Source organism: Scyliorhinus torazame, chromosome 21 (assembly GCF_047496885.1).
Source record: "Scyliorhinus torazame isolate Kashiwa2021f chromosome 21, sScyTor2.1, whole genome shotgun sequence".
NCBI lineage: Eukaryota > Metazoa > Chordata > Chondrichthyes > Carcharhiniformes > Scyliorhinidae > Scyliorhinus > Scyliorhinus torazame.
Genome location: NC_092727.1, coordinates 116620498 through 116639875, shown reverse-complemented (window position 1 = coordinate 116639875; position 19378 = coordinate 116620498).

Genomic DNA, 19378 nt, shown 5'->3' with positions numbered 1-19378 from the left:
CAGCCTAATCCCATTTTGCAACTCCGCGTTCATATCTCTCTGAGCTGTGGCACTTTTAAGTGCATATCCAAGTAATTTTTCAAGGCAATGAGGATTTCTGTCAACAACTCTTTCAGGCAGTGACCTCCAGACTCCACCATGATCTGGTGAAAGAGTTTTTCAACTCTTCCCTGATCCTTACCCAGTTTTGTTTAGATCTGTTCTCCCTGGTTATTGATCTCACCCCCTCACTGGATGGAGCTGGAGCTAGGGGAGGAGAGGGACCAACGCCCATTGTGGAGGTTGAATGTGGGACTGCTGGCAGACGAGGAAGGGTGCGGGGGTGTATTGAAAGATATCTGGAGGCTAACGACAACGGGGAGGTGCAGGTGGGAGTAGTATGGGAGGCGCTGAAGGCGGTGTTCAGGGGAGAGTTAATCTCCATCAGGGCTCACAGGGTGAAGAGCGAGGGCAGGGAAAGGAAGAGGTTAGTGGGGAGATTTTAAGGGTGGACAGGAGCTATGCAGAGGCTCCGGATGAGGGACTACTCGGGGAGAGACAAAGTCTCCAGACGGAGTTCAACCTGTTGACCACAGGAAGGCAGAGGCACAGTGGAGGAAAGCACAGGGGGCGATATATGAATATGGGGAGAAGGCGAGCCGGATGGCACACCAGCTCCGTAAGAGGATGGCAGCGAGGGAAATAGGTGGAGTCAAAGATGGCAGGGGAACTACGGTGCGGAGTGCTGGGAAAGTAAATGAGGCTTTTAAGGCCTTTTACGAGGAACTATAGGTCCATCCCCCAGGGGGAAAAGAGGGGATGCGGCGATTCTTGGATCAGTTGAGGTTCCCAAGGGTGGAGGTGCAGGAGGTGGCTGGTCTGGGGGTGCCAATTGGGGTGGAGGAGCTGGATAAAGGACTGGGGAGCATGCAGGCAGGGAAGGCCCCGGGGCCGGATGGGTTCCCGGTGGCATTCTACAGGACGTATGTAGACCTGTTAGCCCCGTTGCTGGTAAGGACCTTCAATGAATCAAGGGAGGGGGGGACCCTGCCCCTGACAATGTCGGAGGCGACGATCTCTTTGATCTTAAAGCGGGATAAGGACCCACTGCAATGTGGGTCATATAGACCGATCTCGCTCCTTAATGTAGATGCTAAGTTGCTGGCAAAAATGTTGGCCATGAGGATTGAGGACTGTTCCGGGGGTGATTCACGAGGACCAGACGGGATTCGTAAAGGGTAAGCTCCTGTATAAAGCCCTAGTGGCGAGTGTGGTCACAAACCGGCGGAGGTGGGAGTATTTCCGGCTGTATCGAGGGACGAGGCAGGGGTGCTGCCCCCTGTCCCCTCTGCTGTTCGCATTAGCAATTGAACCTTTGGCCATGGCGTTACGGGAGTCGGGGAAATGGAAGGGGGTGGCTCGAGGGGGAGAGGAACATCGAGTGTCGCTGTATGCAGACGACCTGTTGCTGTATGTGACAGATCCATTGGAGGGGATGGTTGAGGTAATGCAGATCCTACGGGAGTTTGGAGACTTTTCGGGCTATAAGCTCAATGTGGGAAAGAGTGAGCTCTTTGTGATCCATCCGGGGGACCAGGGAAGAGGGATAGAGGACCTACCGTTGAGGAGGGTGGAAAGGGGCTTTCTATATTTGGGGATTCAGGTAGCTAGGAGTTGGGGGGCACTGCATAAACTCAATTTGACGCGATTGGTGAAACAGATGGAGGAGGATTGTAAAAGGTGGGACATGTTGCCACTCTCGCTGGCGGGTAGGGTACAGTCGGTTAAAATGGTGGTCCTCCCGAGATTTCTTTTTGAATTCCAATGCCTCCCAATTGTGATCACTAAGGCCTTTTTTAAGAGAGTAAGCAGGAGCATTATGGGATTTATGTGGGCGAGCAAGACCCCGCGGGTAAGGAGGGAGTTCTTGGAGCGTAGCAGAGATAGAGGAGGGTTGGCATTGCCGAATCTGGGTGGTTATTATTGGGCAGCCAATGTGGCAATGATCCGTAAGTGGGTGATGGAGGGAGCAGGGGTAGCGTGGAAGAGGTTGGAGATGGCGTCCTGAAAAGGAACGAGCCTGGGGGCGCTGGTGACGGCACCGCTGCCGCTCTCGCCGACAAGGTATACCACGAGCCCGGTGGTGGCGGCAACGCTAAAGATCTGGGGGCAGTGGAGACGGCACAGGGGTGCGACGGGAGCCACGGTGTGGTCCCCAATCAGAGACAACTATCGGTTTGTCCCAGGAAGGATGGACGGGGGATTTCAGAGCTGGCATCGGGTAGGGATTAGAAGAATGGGGGACCTGTTCATTGACGGGACGTTTGCGAGCTTAGGGGCGCTGGAGGAGAAGTTTGGGCTACCCCCGGGAAATGCTTTCAGGTACATGCAAGCGAGGGCGTTTGTGAGGCGGCAGGTGAGGGAATTTCCGCTACTCCCGTCACAGGGGATTCAAGATAGGGTGATCTCGGGTGTATGGGTCGGGGAGGGCAAGGTGTCAGCGATATACCAGGAGATGAAAGAAGAGAGGGAGGCTTTGGTATAGGAGCTGAAGGGTAAATGGGCGGAGGAGTTGGGGGAGGAGATTGAGGAGGGGCTATGGGCTGATGCCCTAAGTAGGGTTAATTCCTCTTCCGCGTGTGCCAGGCTTAGCCTGATACAATTTAAGGTGGTTCATGGAGCGCATATGACGGGGGCGAGGCTGAGTAGGTTCTTTGGGGTGGAGGACAGATGTGGGAGGTGCTCAGGAAGTCCGACGAACCATGTCCATATGTTTTGGTCATGCCCGGCACTGGAGGGGTTCTGGAGGGGAGTTGCGAGAACACTATCTAAGGTGGTGAAGGTCCGGGTCAAGCCAAGCTGGGGGCTAGCACTATTTGGAGTAGTAGACGAGCCGGGAGTGCAGGAGGCGAAAGAGGCCGGCATTCTGGCCTTTATGACCCTAGTAGCCCGGCGAAGGATCTTGCTAATGTGGAAGGAGGCGAAGCCCCCAAGCGTGGAGGCCTGGATAAATGATATGGCCGGGTTTATCAAGTTGGAAAGGATAAAGTTTACCTTGAGAGGGTCTGTGCAGGGGTTCCACAGGCGGTGGCAACCGTTCCTAGACCATCTCGCGGAGCGTTAGATGAAGGTCGGACAGCAGCAGCAGCAACCCGGGAGGGGGGGGGGGGGCATCGTTTGTGGGAGGGGGGTTCCTTGGGGGGCATGTGAGCAAGAAAGCACATGAATGATCCGGAAACTGACATGTACGGGAAGAATTCAATGTACAAAGTTCTGTATTTTATTGACTTGCCATGTTCATGTCTTGCCACGCAAGTTCTTTTTCTTTTCTTTGTTACGGCGGGGGGGGGGGGGCGGGTTTTGTTTGTAAGGTGGAAAATATTGTTATTGAAAAATTCTTAATAAAAATATATTTTTTTTTTAAAAAAGAAAAAACATTGGAAGCACAGTGGCACACTGCTGCCCCACAGCACGAAGGACCCGGGTTCAATTCCGACCTTGGGTGACTGTCGGTCATTTTCCCCCCCTGTCTACACGGGTTTCCTCAGGGTGCTCTGGTTTCCCCCGCAGTCCAAAGATGTGCAACTTAGGTGGATTGGCCATGCTTTAGTATTCAAAAGGTTAGGTAGGATTACTGGCTTACAGGGATAGGGTGGAGGCATGGGCCTAGGTAGGATACTCTTTCAGAAGGTTGGTGCAAACCCGATGGGCCAAATAGCCTTCTTCTGCACCGTAGTGATTATTTTTTTTTTTGAACGCATTTTATTCAAACGTGTATCAAAGTAGGTTACAGCAAATAAGGACCCCGGGAAACATTCTTCCCAACAATCAACTATACAGTTTGTACAGATTTTTCTCCTTTTTCACCCCCCACCCAACCATGCTGCTACCCCCGGTGGCAATGCCGACTGCCACTCCAGCAAAATTCGTCGCCATGCAATCAGAGCGGCGAAGGCCAAGATATCGGCCTTGCTCCTCTCCATGAGCTCCGGCTTCTCTGAAACCCCAAATATCAGCACCAAAGGGTCCGGGTCCACTCCCTCCTCCACTATCCTGGCTAAGACCGCGAACTCTCCCACCCAGAATCTTCCCAATTTTTCACAACCCCAAAACATGTGCGCATGATTGGCTGGCCTCTGACCACACCTCTCACACCCATCTGCTACCCCCTGAAAGAACCCACTCGTTCTCGCCTGAGTCATATGCACCCTGTGCACCACCTTAAACTGTATCAGGCTCATCCTTGCACAAGAGAAGGTCCCGTTTACCCTTCGCAGTGCCTCACGCCATACTCTCCAATGGATCTCCATTCCCAACTCCGCTTCCCATTTCTCCTTGAACTTCACCACCCGCTCTCCTCCCTGCTCCCCCAGCCACTTATATATATTCCCAATTCTTCCCTCCCTTTCCACATCCGGAGGCAGCAGTCGCTCCAGCAGGGCACTGTAGTGATTCTATGATTTTGAGGTTCAAGGTTTTAGTGAGTAGCTTCAAGGATAGGTATGGCATCAGTGGCAAAGGGAGGAGACTTAGTGTTGTGTGTTGAAAATGATGGCTTGGCCTTTTGCATAGTCATCTGAATTAAGCTGTGACTCATCTAACATGTACCATCAAGAAAATGATCATGGGATTGAGAAAAATGGCAGAACGGTAGAACTAACAGAATTAATGTATATATGGATGCTGATCAAGTGCTTGCAGGTGATGTTGAGAAGTATTGTATAGGCAAGGAAGATGAGGGGCCAAAGATAGATGTTTGGAGATGGTGTGATGGAAGGAAGGTGCTGGCTTTGGATACATAGAACAGTACAGCACAGTACAGGCCCTTCGGCCCATGATGTTGTGCCGACCATTTATCCTAATCTAAGATCAACCTAACCTACACTCCTTCAATTTACTGCTGTCCATGTGCCTGTCCAAGAGTCGCTTAAATGTCCCTAATGACACTGACTCCCACCACCTCCGCAGGCAGTGCATTCCACACACCCACCACTCTCTGTGTAAAGAACCTACCTCTGACATCTCCCCTATACCTTCCTCCAATCACCTTAAAATTATGTCCCCCTCGTGACAGCCATTTCCGCCCTGGGGAAAAGTCTCTGGCTATCCACTCTATTCATGCCTCTCATCACCTTGTACACCTTTATCATCTCACCCCTCTTCTTCACTCCAGTGAGAAAAGCCCTAGCTCCCTCAACCTTTCTTCATAAGACATACCCTCCAGTCCAGGCAGCATCCTGGGAAATCTCCTCTGTACCCTCTCCAAAGCATCCACACCCTTCCTATAATGAGGCGACCAGAGCTGGACACAATATTCCAAGTGTGGTCTAACCAGGGTTTTATAAAGCTGCAGCAAAACCTCGCAACTCTTAAACTCAATCCCCCTGTTAATGAACGCCAACACACCATACGCCTTCTTAACAACCCTATCAACCTGGGTGGCAACTGTGAGGGATCTATGTATGTGGACCCCAAGATCCCTCTGTTCCTCCACACTTCCAAAGTAAGAAGTCAAACCACATACGTCACACATCGGCCGTCCTTGGTGTTGGATGATGGAGACGCGGTGATGGGAGATGCTGCTGTCGTCAAGCATGGTAAACTGGAGAGGCTGAGTAGAAGGAGCACACTGTGGCCACAGTCGCCAAAGATGTGATTTGTGATTTTGGCCGGAATTGTTCGTGCGCTGTGAGCTGTGGGAAAGCATGATTGGAGTGATCCAAACAGGACGTTTTGGGTGAGGTGGATGCTTGAGGATCTTTTTGAAAGGAACAAAAAGTTAGCAATGGAGCAGTAGAGAGAACAGATGGGTTGTGGGTGAGTACGTTGAGTGGTGGGAGGAAGAGTTTTATGACAGTGATTTTAGCATTTAAATATTGTTGAAGGATGACGCTAATAGTGTGAGGAAGATATGTTCTGTTGTCCTCCATTGACTGCAGGTGTCACAATGATGCTTCAAAGTGTAGGTGTCAGGGCAGTTTGTTAGCAGTATCAAGCTCTTTATACCGCAGCTGCTGATGCCAGTCAGACTTCAGTAACAGAATTTCTGTCTTTGCAGGGAGCCCATCTAAAGAAATGGTTTTCATAAATGCTCCTGCAGCAAATTTAAATGCTGCCTGTGGAGACTGCCATCATCTTTGGCAGCTATGGAGGGAAGATACCGCTGGTCTCAACAGGACAGGAATGGATTTTTATTCTCTCAAGCTGACCTGCATTGAACTCTCCACTCCCTCTGCTGTCAAATTGCTTGTGAGATATATAGCCTTGGATGAACCACAGTTTCCCCCAGGTAATCATCAGTAAGACTGAACCCATTTCTTTTGGCTCCTGCCACTGATTCCATCCTTCTCCTCAGCCACTGCTTCAGGCCCCAGCAGGTATTTGTAACCTTTGTGACCTGTGTGTGCTCCATCAACCCTGATTCAGCAGATGATAGCCAGCTGAAGGAAGTGCTTTGGGCATGAGTTGCAGCCGTGTTGACCCGGGGAAGGTATTCTGCAATACTAACTATACAGACATGGCAAAGGCAGAGACTGTGGGAATAAGATGATTGCACAAAATAACACAAATAACCCGTAGTGAATCATAGGATGTGTGTGTCACTGGCTGGGCCTGCATTTATTGCCCATCCCTAATTGCCTTTGAACTGAGTGACTTGCGAGGCTATTTCCGAATCAACCACTGGATTTGGAGTCACGTGGCGTTTACAGACCAGGTCAGGATGGCAGATTTCCTTCTCTAATTAGCACGTCAGATGGGTTTTTATGACAATGTTTTCATGGGCACCATTAAACTTTTAATTCCCAATTTTTATTGAATTCAGATTTCATCATCTGCCGTGGTGGGATTTGAACCCTGGTCACCAGAGCACTACCCTGGGCCACTAATCCAGTGACAATACCACTGTGCCACTTAGCTTCATAAAATTGTAATTCTTTGTAGTTCATTGCAAAATCTTTAAAACAGGTCTCTAATGAAATTTTGCAAGCGATGAACACGAGAGAGCTGTTCTTTGCCGCTCCAATCTGCAGATATTGAATCACGATAGGGGACTAAAGCCCTGCAAGATTCCTCACCACCTCTAATGACTTGTACACCGTTCCAAAGGCAGGTTTCAACATCCACGATCAAAGAAGTTCTCAATAAATCATCAGAATATTAAACATTTGGGCTACACGGTGGCACAGTGGTTAGCCCTGTTATCTCACGGCACCGAGGTCCCAGGTTCGATCCCGGCTCAGGGTCACTGTCCGTGTGGAGTTTGCACATTCTCCCCGTGTTTGCGTGGGTTTCGCCCCCACAACCCAAAGATGTAAGGTTAGGTGGATTGGCCATGCTAAATTGCCCCTTAATTGGAAAAAATGAATTGGGTACTCTTAAAAAAATTTTTTTAATAAAAAAAAAGAATATTAAACATTTATTCCACTCGAATCCCGAGCCTCAAAATCTCTAGCCAGTTTTAATTGAATTGTCGGTTCATGCAACCTGGCTGTAAGTATTATCAATGTCTGCTACAAATCTGCAAGTTCACGTGCATTAACATTTCAAGGACACGCAGGACTGGTCAATCAGACTTGACCCTAATTAGTTTTGAGCAAGCAGTAACATCGAAACAATGGCCAACTGCCTCCACGCAAAAAAAAAAATCACCGCCTCGAACAGCTTTATGACATTATAAAGAGCTCGACATCACCACAGCTAAGTGCAGTCAATTTTGATTTACGTTATTCTGTCTAATCTGAAGTGGTGTTCGTGTTTGAAGTGTAATGAAACTCGTCGTGTAATCTTCTCCACCTGAAAGGTATTTGTGATGCTTTGTAATATTTGCTTCATAAAGCAAGCGAATGCATCCTCCCCCTCTCAAATCATCAGCAAAAAATAACATTTTTGAAAGCATCCATCAGGGTCTTGATGAAGATGTGAACTCTATAAATCCAAACATGCTTCCTTGAGAAAATAGAAGTTATGAGAAGACAGTGAATGGCCAATTACTTGATGCAAAGTTTCCCATGTATGGTTAGAAAGTTAGATCCTTAATATCCTCTTGTGGATCCATCTAATTCTGCAAACTTGTGTTGCTTATATTGTACGAGCTCCGAGGGATAATTATGCCTGACACTGCGAGGCAAATTAGCTGGCATTGGGGTTAATGACAATAATAATAATCACTTATTGTCACAAGTAGGCTTCAATGAGGTTACTGTGAAAAGCCCCTAGTCGCCACATTCCGGCGCCTGTTCAGGGAGGCCGCTACGGGAATTGAACCCGCGCTGCTGGCCTTGTTCTGCATTACAAGCCAGCTGTTTATCCCACTGTGCTAAACCAGCCCCGACCAGCTAGGTGGAGGGTGAGTTTCTATGTAACGTCATTTTCAAAACATATCAGATAAGATTACTCAAGCGTGGCCAGTAGTCCAAGGATCCCAGAATACCATGGAGCAGTACTTATGCAGAACAACAACAAATTATTCTAGCTTGTGACAGTGAAAAAACAAAAACAAATTTACTGGAATTTTTCGAGGATGTAACTAGTAGAGTTGATGAAGTGAATGTGGTTTATTTGGACTTTCAGAAGTCTTTTGGCAAAGTTCCACATAAGTGTAAAATTAAAACGCACGGCATTGGGGGGAATGTCTATTAGCTCCCTCCCACTGGCAGAGCCAGTGCTCCCAGTGTGTATGATGTTGCTACAATAGAGTAGTGCAGCCGATGTAGCAAATTGCTACATTCTTACATGCAAACAACCCCACTTGCATTCACAGACCCATGGAAATGTGTCTGGGAATCTGCCATAAATGTAAAATATCCGACTGTAGAAAGATAAATGGAGGGAGCTTTATACTTTATATTGTACAGTAAAGACCTACCCAATGCTAAACGCAAAGCTGAGGACAGGCCATTAGAGCGAAAGAACAATGAGAAGCAGATTAGAAAAATGAAGAGAAAGCCAGATGCCCAAATCGGGTCATTGTAAAATCATTGGCTTATCGTTTTACCCCTGCTACTGAAAGTGGGCGGATGTAATGTTTTTGCCCCTCTAGGTCTGCCTGAAAACAACATATCTCAAAAGCTAATGAGGGGTTTTGATTAAAATTGTTATTCAGATAGGTTATTGCCCAAGAAGGAATTGGTTAGTTTTTTGTTGAAGATCCTGAGCTGGATTCTGTAATTTTTTAAAGGATCCATCCGTTTACGTTGGGATATACGGTGAATGTTTTTAAAGAATGCTGTGGATTGTCTCAGCTGCTGCGGTGGAATTTATCACAGCTGTGAGCCAGAGGTTTCAGAGCAGGTTGTTGGATGCGAATTAGCTTGAAACCTCAGTGAGATGGAATCTCTTAATAAAAATAATTCTCTCCTCAGCTTTGTAGTTACAGAGCATCAGTAGGGCAGGGAAAAGGCCTCAAGGAAGAGCTGTGCAACTGTAATAATGTTGAGTTAACACAGCATGGCGGAGGTCCTAACTCTACTCCCATCTTTACTTGGTTACGCTATGTTCATGGGATTGGTATGCATTTCCTGTTTAAGGCATATAATGCAAACTTTTAAGTTTGTATCAGCTCTTGCTGTTAAAATACACCAATGTGCATATTCAGGGGAGAGAAGAGTCCATCACACTTCAAGACTTAATTGGACATAATTTTACATGCAGAAAAGCGTATGAGTTATGAGTAGGAGTCAGCCACTTGGCCTCTTGAGCCTGCTCCACTATTCAATAAGATTCTGGCGGATTTAAATGTAACTTCAACCCTAAATTCCTGCCTGCCCCCAATAATCTTTCATCCACTTGTATCTAACTGTGCTTTAAAAATATTTGAAGACTTTTGAGGAAGCGAGTTCCAGAGACTCTCAACCCTGTGAGAGAAAAAAATTCTCATCTTTGTCTTAAATGAGCGACTCCTTATTTTTTTAGAAAGTGACCTCCTAGTCCTAAATTCTCTGACAAGAGGTAACATCTGCTCCACATCCACCCTGCCAACACCCCTCAGGATCTGAAAGGTCTCGATCAAGTTGCCTCTTACTCTTCTAAACTCTACTGCATACAAACCTAGGTCGGAATTCTCCAACCACGCCTGTGGCGGGGATTCTCTGATGAGTGCTAAATTCGCCGTCCTCGCTGGCAGTATTGGCGGGACGAACTTGGATCGGAGAATCCGGCCCAAATCTCTCCAACCTTTCCTCGTAAGACAACCAGTCAATTCGTGCTTTTAGTCCAGCAAATCTTTTTAAAACTCTGATTTCTGAAACAAAATGCAGAATGAAGGGAAGACAAATTGTTGCCACAGGTTGTATCGTTGGCTACTGAATGTACCTCAGAATTGTCCTAAAGAGAACCTACACTAGGACTTTGCAGCAATTAGATCTTTGGTAGTAGTAACACCCGCTGCCCATTAAACGCAGAATAATAAGTGTATTGTATGTCATGATGCTCCTGTGACTTACTGTGAGAGAGAAGATCCTCGTGACTCACATTTCAGATGTCCACGAAACTGTTACAGATAGAAAGCAGTCTTTAAAAAAAGAAAAAGTTGCCAGACATTAATGACCTTGAAGAGGAGCCAATACACACTAGGATCCTATTTGCAGTCATTAGATCTTGTGGCTGTGGTGATATGCATCACTGTAAATACACAAGGGGTTAATGTTGATACACTATGACTAAGTAAACACTAGAGGGAGCACCAGAGACATTATGACATGCAGACATACAGCTAATGAACACATAGAATAGATCATAGAATTTACAGTGCAGAAGGAGGCCATTTGGCCCATTGAGTCTGCACCTGCCCTTGGAACGAGTACCCTACTTAAGCACACACCTCCACACCACCCCGTAACCCAGTAAACCCACCCAAAATTTTTGGATAGTAAGGGGCAATTTAGCATGTCCAATCCACCTAATCTGCACATATTTGGACTTGGGAGGAAACCGAGGACACGACCAATGGGCAGTCAAGACACCCAGAGGTGACACTACCACAAGGGGGCATTACACAACCCATATATAATGACAGGGCACACATGCTCTGTCTCTTTCCACAGACAACGCTTAGAGAGTAGGACAGGGGCAGATCAGAAGCATCACACCCGCCACGTGGCTTAGAGCAGACTGGTTAGATAGACTGAGTTACTATAGCAAGATTAGCAGGAGAGTCGAACTCATAGAGAACTGTGCTAATTGTTCAATAAATCACATTGAACTTACTTCAAAGTCTGGAGTATCTTTTGGTCAAAGCTGCATCGAGTTGCAGCCTGTGTTATCTCAGAGTACATATCACAACAGTGGCGTGAAAAAGACACATTAATTTTACCAATGGACTGTTCTGCTTCCTATGTCTATAACTTGCACCAGCCCGACAATCCCTTCCTGAACTCTACGTTCCTCTGACATGGCCTTGTGTACATCTACCTTTCCTTTGGCTCACCTCTGCAGACCTCAGGTGCCGAGGTCCCCTAATCCCTAACCCACTCAACCTCTAACCACTCCCTTCACCTTAGAATCTTTTTGCCACATCATAGGCACTACATTTGCTTCATCTCATGCTCATAAGATCTTGACTTTAACTTGCCCTGGTTGTGGAGCAAGAGAATTATCCACTCCTATCTCTAGATGACTGTAATATGAAATTGCAGGCAGCGGGGAGGTGTGTGTGTGTGGTGGTGGTGGGGGGGGGGGGGGGGGGGTGATGTGTGTGAAGGGAGGGGTTCACTGTTTAAATATGCAAGCTGCTTTGGCTTTTGAGGGGGAAGCAGTTGTGGTTCGCCCACCAGATCAAAACTGCCATTGAAAGCCTTGTAGGCTCTACGCACAAAGAGATTTTAAAAAATCCTTTTGGATGAGGAGGAACGGAAGCCTAGAAAATCTTGAAGCAGGTTAGACTTGTCCTGAGATTCCAGGGCACAATTGGTCATTTGGCAAATCTAGTCCTCAGTACCATTCCAAAAGACCGCTGGTGACAGCCTCTTGCCTGCTGAAGTCATAGAATTTACAGTGCAGAAGGAAGCCATTCGGCCCATCGAGTCTGCACTCGCCCTTAGAAAGAGCACCCCACTTGAGCCCACGCCTCCACCCTATCCCCGTAACCCAGTAACCCCACTTCACCTTTTGAACAGTAAGGGACAATTTAGCATGGCCAATCCACCTAACCTGCACATCTTTGGACTGTGGGGGGAAACTGGAGCACCTGCAGGAAACCCACGCAGACACAGGGAGTAAGTGCAAACACCACACAGACTCCCTGGAGCTGTGAGGCAGCAGTGCTAACCTCTGTGCCACCCATGCCACAAGAAGGACAAGGTTAGCAGATACTTGGGAACGCCACCACCTGCAAAATCCCCTCCAAGCTACACACCATCCTGAGTTGGAACTACAGCACCGTCCCTTCACTGTCGCTGGGTCGGTATCCTGGAGCACCCTCCTTAAATAAAATAAATAAACAACCTTTATTGTCACAAGTAGGCTTACATTAACACGGCAATGAATTTACTGTAACAGCATTGTGGGTATAACTGGACCACGTGGACTGCAGCAGTTCATGGAAGGTGCCTCACCATCACCTCCTCAAGGGCAATTAGGAGTGGGTAACAATGCTGATCCGGCCAGCGACGCCACATTCCATGAAAGACTTTAAATAAAAAGGCGACCTACCTTGGGGCGTGTAAATAAGCCAGAAATCTCATTAAGCCCCAGGGGCCGAGCTTCTCACGTCTGTTACCCTCACCAGATCCTGCCCCACGTGAGACCTTTGCGGCTAATATCATGGGAGACATGTAGGTTCCTTAAAAGCCTCCCATGAATTTTGAAGCCGGCTGTAACTATTTGTAAGGGTTCGATTTTAAAACAATGAAACCAGGTCGAGCTGACTGTAATATGAAATTGCAGGCAGCGGGGAGGTGTGTGTGTGTGTGTGTGTGGGGGGGTGATGTGTGTGAAGGGAGGGGTGACTGCCAGCTCCAGAAATTCAGGCTGAAATTTTCTTTAGCCTGTTGTTACTGCTTTGCTGTTGGTTTTACTTCTGCCAACCCCGAGATTGAAAAGTGATGACAAACGTGCCCTGACAGTTCTGCCTGGCTTCCCTGCAGAGTTCTGGGAATGTGATCATGCAACCAGCACACCAAGGCTGACATGATTTCACTCCCTGTTCATATCAATAGGAGTAAGATTCTACTGATGGACGTACCCGCCTGGGTTATTGACTGCTTTCAAAAAAAAAAACACGTTTCCACCTGTTGTTCAAGAGCAAGAAAGAATCAAGCACCTATATTTAGGTTATTTTATTTTAGACTGTAAGGAAAGGTTGGGCCTGTACTCATTGGAGTTTAGGAGAATGGACAGCGGTCTTTTTGAAGCGTGTATGATTGTGAGCGGCCTTGACATCATAGCTGATGAGATTCCCCCTTATACGGGAATCTAGAACTATGGACCGTAGTTTAGAGGTAAGGGGGTTCCCGTTTAAGATGGAGACGAAGAGGCATTTCTTCTCAGAAGGTTGTCAATCTTTGGAATGCTCTTCCTCAAAGGGAAGCCAAGACTGGGTCATTGAATTCAAGGCAGAGTTGGACAAACTTTTGATCTGTGGGGGCTGGGTGGGGTCGGGGGGAGGGGGGGGGGGGGTGCAGGAATGTGGACTTAAGGCCACAATCAGATCAGCCATTGTTTTATTGAATGGCAGAGCGGGCTCGGGGAACCGAATGCCTACTCTACCCATACTATGATCGAGGACTGCTTTAGCTCAGTTGGCTGGACAGCTGGTGAATGAGGCCAACAGTGTGGGTTCAATTCCCGTACCGGCTGAGGTTATCCATGAAGGCCCCGTCTTCTCAACCTTGCCCCTCGCCTGAGGTGTGGTGATCCTCAGGTTAAACCCACCACCAGTCAGCTCTCCCCCTCAAAGGGGAAAGTAGCCTATGGTCACCTGGGACGACAGCGACTTACTTTACTTTGATTTTATAGAATTACATTGATAGACATCACAGACACAGGTCATTTGGACTAATTTGGTGTTCGTAATTGCTTTGCTGACCTGCAATGCTGCCTTTAATGATCTGTTCACCTTTATCCTTGGATTTCTCGGCTCTTTTAAAAAAAATTTAGAGTACCCAATTATTTTTTTTTCCAATTCGGGGGCAATTTTAGGCGTGGCAAATCCACCTAACCTTTGGGTTGTGGAGGTGAAACCCACGCAGACACGGGGAGAATGTGCAAACTCCACACGGACAGTGACACAGGGCCAGGATTCGAACCCAGGTCCTCAGCGCCGCAGTCCCAGTGCTAACCACTGCGCCACATGCCACCCTTTCTTGGCTCTTTTACCCCGTTCGTTTTTTTTTTATTTTCAAAGGTGCAGGTGATGTTTCAATTTTTCCTGTCAAAGGCCAGTCCTCAAAGGATAACTTGTTACAGAAGTGGCCAGTCTGCAAATCGTCAGTGCAAATTAATGCCAAGTAAATGTGGAAAAAGTATCACTGGCCTGCGGTTTATCTGAAGGTCCTGGGTTTTCATGGCAATGCACTGTTGAGCTCGATGACCACTCACGCTGGGCACTTCCAATCTGTTCCTTTCGTAGGTTTACCTTCATTTCGTCCATACAGTGTGGTAATGACATGGCCCTGTGAGCAGTCACTTGTCATGGCGCAATAACCCAGGTTAAATCCGATTAATTTCTACACTTCTCCCATCTAAGTGCTAGTCGCTGCCAAATTTTGCAGATACAAATAAGTACAAAGTTATTCACAATGCAGAAACAGACCAAAACATCCTTGCCAGTTTTTAAGTTTCCTCCCATCTAAACCCACCAATATATCCTATTCTTTTTTCCCTTTTATGCTTATTCAGCGTCTCTTTATCATAGAATTTACAAAGCAGAAGGAGGCCATTCGGCCCATCGAGTCTGCACTGGCTCTTGGAAAGAGCACCCTACCCAAGGTCAACACCTCCACCCTATCCCCATAACCCAGTAACCCCACACTAAGGGCAATTTTGGACACTAAGGGCAATTTATCATGGCCAATCCACCTAACCTGCACATCTTTGGACTGTGGGAGGAAACCGGAGCACCCGGAGGAAACCCACGCACACACGGGGAGGACATGCAGACTCCGCACAGACAGCGACCCAAGCCGGAATCGAACCTGGGACTCTGGAGCTGTGAAGCAATTGTGCTATCCACAATGCGACCGTGCTGCCGTGCGATCTTTAAATGCATCTCTAGTTTTTTTATTATTCATTCATGGAATGCGGTTAGGCTAACCTTTGTTGCCTATCCCTAGTTGTCCTTCGGAAGGTGGGGTGAGCTGCCTTCCTGAACTGCTGCAGTCCCTGAGGTCTAGGTACACCCAGAGTGCTGTTGGGAAGGGAGTTCCAGGATTTGCCCACTGTGTGCAACTATTGGCTATGGTGTTTCCTCCATTGCAACAGTGACTACAGTTTAAAAGTACTTCATTGGCTGTAAAATGCTTTAGGACAGTGTTTTTCAACCTCTTTAACCGGAACTCACTTTTGCCAACCGGCCGACCTTGCGACCCACATGGACTGACCTTTGCACCCCACACCACATTCTGTTACCTTTAATGCTTGGGCCTCATGATCTCATTTCAGGTTCGGAGGAGGCGAGGGCAATGCGCATATCGGGTTCAGACGGAAAGTCCAACCTCGCACATGTAGGTAATTGTAAAGGGAAATAACAACAAAATATTTGTTTTACTCAGCACTGGGCGATGTTACTCCTGAATTCTGACAGCCTCATGGGCTTTTGCCGTGTTTTTAATGAGGTATCGTAGGTCAGCTACAGCAGCAAAGTCTCTTAATTTGGAGTCAGCTGTAAGTTAATAACTGACTCTGGGGTCTCAACCTCAAAAGGAATTTTTCACCCACTACCTCTCTTTCAAAATCTGAAACTTCTCTCATTTGTCAGTGCTTCCCTGCATATAACACACATGGGCTTTGCATCCTTATTTACACTGGCACAGTTGACAAAACCATACCTCACCTTGTTCCTGAGTTAAGTTTCTTCTTTGTAGGCTGTTAACCAGAGGCCCTGGAGCTCTATACAGAGCTAACACCAGCACTGCTCTGTCCTGTTCTAGACTCTCCAGAGCAGTTCCCTCAGCAGATTCTGCTGTGAGATCTTGTCCAGTGGAAATGATCCATCTTCACTGTCCTCTTGCCTTGCTTGCTATCAGCTAGGAAATGGAAGCAGCTCTCCTCCGTGATTTGGAGCCGCAAGCATGTACATGGAGGCCGCTTGATGTCAAGTATACACGGAGGGCGTGTGACCTGCTTATGGCTGCCGCTTCTGCTGGAAGGCTGCACACAGCCTCTTCATTTAAGTTTAAAAGTCGGTAGCTGCCATTGGGTGCAATCGGGACCACCACGGGGACCACTGCAATCAAGCGCTCCGCAAACATCCCACGGATCAAAACTGGAATTTGAAAAGCACTGCTATAGGACATCCTGTGGTTATGAAAGGCGCTAGATAAATGCATAACTTTATATGCTCGACTGCCAAAAAGCGTACCTGCTACATATCTGACGTATGTTGAACTCTGTCCTCACCGGGGTTTTTTTTTTAATAAACATTTTATTGAGGTATTTTTGGTATAATAACAACAAAATAAACATTATACATGAAACCATAAACATAGTGCAAAAGCCATTTACCTCTCATACAGGTCCCACCCTTATTGACCCCCTACTCTAATCTAAACTACTCCCTCCCCCACCACCGTCTGTTGACGATTAATTTCAAAGAAGTCGACGAACGGTTGCCGCCTCCGGGTGAACCCTAACAGTGACCCTCTCAAGGAGAACTTGATTTTCTCCAAACAGAGAAAGCTAGCCATGTCCGATAGCCAGGTCTCCGACTTCGGGGGCTTTGAGTCCCTCCAAGCTAATAGTATCCATCTCCGGGCTACCAGGGAAGCAAAGGACAGAACGTCTGCCTCTTTCTCCTCCTGGATTCCCGGGTCTTCCGACACCCCGAAAATCGCCACCTCTGGACTCAGCACCAATCTTGTTTTTAACACCGTGGACATGACATCTGCAAACCCCTGCCAAAATCCCCTAAGCTTCGGACATGTCCAGAACATGTGGACATGGTTCGCTGGTCCTCCCGCACATTTTGCGCACCTATCCTCCACCCCAAAGAATCTGCTCATCCGGGCCACCGTCATGTGAGCCCGGTGAACAACCTTAAATTGTATCAGGCTGAGCCTGGCACATGTTGCGGACGTGTTGACTCTACTCAACGCGTCTGCCCATAGACCATCCTCTATCTCACCTCCCAGCCCCTCCTCCCACTTGCGCATCAGCTCCTCGGTCTGCGTCTCCTCCGACCCCGTAAGCTCCTTATGAATGTCCGTGACGCTCCCTTCTCCTACCCACCCTCTGGAAACTACCCTGTCCTGAATCCCCCTTAGCGGTAGGAGCGGGAAGGTTGACACCTGTTTACGAAGGAAGTCCCACACCTGCAGATACCTGAATTTGTTTCCCCTCGCCAACCCAAACTTCTCCTCCAGCACCCTCATACTCGGAAAGCTCCCCTCTATAAACATATCCCCCATCCTCTCAATCCCCGCTCTCCGCCATAACCAGAACCCACCGTCCATATTCCACAGGGCAAACCGGTGATTATCACAGATTGGGGCCCAGACCGATGCTCCCACTGTTCCCACATGCCGCCTCCACTGGCCCCAAACTCTCAGGGCCACCACCACCACTGGACTGGTGGAGTACCGTGCCGGCGGGAATGGCAGAGGCGCAATTACCAATGCCCCCAAACTGGTGCCCTTACATGAAGCCGCCTCCATACACACCCATGCCGACCCCTCCCCCACCACCCACTTCCTGATCGTGGCTATATTAGCCGCCCAGTGATAGCTGCTAAAATTTGGCAGCGCCAGCCCGCCCTCTCCCCAACTCCGCTCAAGCATTACCCTCCTTACCCGCGGGGTCTTGCCCGCCCAGACGAAGCCCGTGATCACTCCCGCTTAAAAAAGGACCGCGGAATAAAGATGGGTAAACACTGAAATACAAATAGGAATCTCGGGAGGACCGTCATCTTCACCGTTTGCACACTTCCAGCCAGAGATAACGGATGCGCGTCCAATCTCCGAAAATCGTCCTTCATTTGGTCCACCAGCTGGGCCAGATTCAATTTATGCAGACGGTCCCATTCCCGTGCCACCTGGATGCCTAGGTACCTAAAGCTTCCGTCGACTAACCTCAACGGCAGCTCTCCCAGTTGCCGCTCCTGTCCCCTCACCTGGATCACAAACATCTCACTCTTTCCCACATTAAGCTTATATCCTGAAAATCGGCCAAATTCCCTCAGAATCCTCATGATTTCTTCCATCCCCTCTATTGGGTCCGAAACGTACAGAAGCAGGTCGTCTGCATAGAGCGAAACCCTGTGCTCCACCCCCCCCACCCCCCCCACCCCCCGGACCTGAGTCCTCACCAGGATTGATTCACAGTCTACATCCACTCCACAATCCAATGGAGTCAGAAACGTATCCTGTCCATTGACCATCTCCTTAGGTAACTCTAGACAACCCTTTGTACGAGTGGATACTTTATTATCAATTGCTGCTTTTTCCAAAATTAAATGTTCTATTTGTTTAAAACTCAGGGGTTGCTAATTTTTGAGTCCGAGATGAGGAGAATGTTATTCTCTCCGAGGTCCGGGCGATTCTGGAGCTCTCTTCCGCAAAAGGCAGTGGGAGAAGAATCTTTGAATATTTTTAAGGCCGAGCCTTAACAAGGGGGTGAAAGGTTATCGGAGGGGGGTAGGCAGGAATGTGGGGTTGAGGTTACAATTAGAGCAGCATGGTATTATTGAACAGCGGTGTAGGTTCGAGGGGCCTCCTCCTGCTCCTAATCTGCATGTTTGTAAAATCACCATTTAATAACATATTTGTGAAGAGATCGGTGCAGCAAAAATCCCACAGCTGCTGGGCGGCACAGTGTCACAATGGTCAGCATTGCTGCCTCATGAAGGAGCTGGGAGGGTTATGGAAAAGATGGGTCTGGCAGACCCTTGGGGTTTTAAGAACCCGGGGGGGAGCGCGGCACGGTGGCGCAATGGTTAGCACTGTTGCCTCATGGCGCTGAAGAACCCGGGTTGATCCCAGCCCCGGGTCACTGTCCGTGTGGAGTTTGCCCGATCCCCGTTGTCTGCATGGGTCTCATCCCGCAACCCAAAGATGTATAGCATAGGTGGATTGGCAACGCTAAATTGCCCCTTAATTGAAAAAAAAAAGAATTGGGTACTCTAAATCTATTTAAAAAAAGAACCCGGGGGAGAGGGAGTGTTCCTTCTTTTTGCATGTGTACAAAGTACACATGGGGCTGGTTTAGCACAGGGCTAAATCGCTGGCTTTGAAAGCAGACCAAGGCAGGC